The sequence below is a fragment of the Montipora capricornis genome, chromosome 14 (assembly GCF_036669925.1).
Source record: "Montipora capricornis isolate CH-2021 chromosome 14, ASM3666992v2, whole genome shotgun sequence".
NCBI classification, from domain to species: Eukaryota; Metazoa; Cnidaria; class Anthozoa; order Scleractinia; family Acroporidae; genus Montipora; species Montipora capricornis.
This window is the reverse complement of record NC_090896.1, coordinates 42944200-42946699: the sequence shown is the minus strand read 5'-3', so window position 1 is coordinate 42946699 and position 2500 is coordinate 42944200. Positions and strand designations below refer to the sequence as shown.

General features: G+C 38.3%; 1 pseudogene; it reads left to right on the top strand.

Annotated features, from left to right (window-relative positions):
- LOC138032241 (uncharacterized) overlaps positions 1 to 1722 on the top strand; it is a 4274-nt pseudogene extending 2552 nt beyond the window's left edge.
- The last annotated feature ends 778 nt before the right edge of the window (positions 1723 to 2500 follow it).

The window sequence follows — 2500 nt, the reverse complement described above, 5'->3', positions numbered from 1 at the left end:
GATCAATATGTACATGTATAAGGGCTGTTGCTTTGCTAATGATCAGATACTTAGGAAATGTAACCGTTCAAAGCTGGTTGTGTTCCTTTCATTTTTTTGTTGGAATGTCAATTATATGCCATCTCATAACAAAGAGAATTTTTTCCATTTGTGACAGTCTGCAATCTGAGAAAAGGAGGGGAATGAGGGTAGGAGACCAATAGTGAAAGTGCTGGTACTCCTTGTTCTCAGAGATATGATTAGGCAAATCTGTACCAAAGCATGTAATTATACAACACAAGGGAGAGCAGTTTCATTTTCCTTTCCTTTATATAGGCATGCTATGGATCCTTGGTGATTCCAAAACTGGCAAAGGGGGTAAGGATGGGTGGTGAAAGGATAATAAAGCTCTCAGGGCAAGGGAGTGTATACATCAGATGTATAGATCCCCTTGAAGATGAGGATAAAGATGAAGAGGATGAGCAACTGATGAGTCCAAGCTTTAGTCAACTCTCTGATGACCTCTCAAACAACCCTGTGGTAACAATGTCTTCACCCCTTCAGCAGCCAATTAGTCAGCCTCAGCCTCTAGATCAGGCCGATCCACTGTTTTCGGTGCCTGTAGAATTGCCTGTAGAAGTGCCTCCACTTATTGACCTATGGAGTGACCAGTGCACTCACAATAATTGTGATGTAGTTATTAGTAATGTTGTACCATCTTCTCCAACATGCAGTGATGAAGTGCCAACGAAAATAATAAGGGTACACAGGTCCCTCATTAGAGAAGATATGATTGAGATCTTTCTAGATCCCTCAATATTGAAATTTAATTTAAATGCCATCATTATAAATCAGCATGGTATTGAAGAGGCTGGACAGGGTAATGGGGTCCTAAGGGAAGTATTTTCTTTGTTTTGGAAAGATTGTTATGAGTCGCTCATGTTGGGAGAGTGTGAGAGGGTTCCCTACATCAGGCATGATTTTGACAGAAAAAAGTGGGAGGCAGTCGGAAGGATACTTGTTAAGGGATATACTGATTGCCAATATTTTCCCCTCAAGATAAGCAAAGGTTTTTTCACTGGTTGCCTTTTTGGGGAGGGAAGTGTAACCTCCATGATGTTGCAAGACTCCTTCAAGCACTATGTCTCTAAATCTGAGGCTAGTGTAATAGAGGGCTGTTTGTCTGATAGCATTCAGGGTGACAATGCAGAATTACTTGACTTTTTGTCAGCTTTTGATTTTAAACGAAGAGTTACACAAGACAACCTAGTGGAAATAATCAGAGAACTTGCCCACAAGGAAATAATTCAGAAACCTCGATATGTAGCTGATTGCTGGGGGCCTTTTGTTTCCCACCTTAAGTTATATTTTCCTGATATGTTTTCTTTGCATGAACTGTATTCCTCTATACTGCCAACTAATGTCAAAGTTATTTCCCTCCTTAAAGCAACACCCCTTACAGCTGCTGAGGGGGAGACCTTAGCTCACGTAAAGAGATTTATAAGAGGTCTTGATGAGTCCAAACTTGCCACTTTTTTGAGATTTGCTACAGCATCAGATGTTCTTGTTACTGATACGCTGACAATTTCTTTCACAAACAATGAAGGGTTTCAAAGACGGCCAGTTGCTCACACATGTAGCTACACGTTAGAACTACCAAACACCTATTCAAGTTTCTGTGAGTTCAGAGAAGAGTTCATGGCTGTTTTAAATGCAGATAATTGGGAAATGACCATAGTTTAAAGACAAATGATGCTCTCATTTACATTTCTTTAACCACCCAATCCTCTCTCACTTTGTTAAAGGGACTACAATTGTAGGTCACGTTGTTTTAGGTAATTTTGTTTAAAATTTTTAGTTATGAGCTCTAAACGTCAAATTGGCAGAGCAAGAGTCTTTTATTTGCAAAACCACGGCCACATAACAATTGAAAATGATTTTCCAGCTGCTTAAATGACATTTTGATATAAACTGATATAAATTTGAAAAGAAGGTGGGCCGACGTTTTTCAAATTTATCCAAATGCAATCCACTTCAATCCTCCCCAGTTTTGTCCATCCTTGTCCCTTCTTTGCTTTCCTGTGTTTTGTTTGAGTTCTTCTATAATTTTGAGCCGTTATTTTGTTATTTCAGTTAATTCTTTGACCATTTGATCAATGCTGAAATTGCCTAAAATTGCGTGACCTAGCCCCTTTTTGTCTGATAATAGTTGAGGTTTCATTTAAAAGAAAATTTCTCCTCAAAATAACATGTCTTAAATAATGCAACATGCAAGTCATCAGTATAGGGAAATTGATCACCAAAGATCAGATGTTCCAGATATTTTCCCAATTAGTATTAAAAGAAATGTGTCACGAACATTGAGGAGAATGTGCTTGTCCAGTAGTGGAACTTACAGAATTAGGTTGGATGGCACAGTTTTTATCACTTTCTAGATTGTTGTATTAATCGATTGATACAACAAAAATGGTATCAAGAACATGCCTTAACACTGGTAAACAATTTATGGAAATGTTCTCAA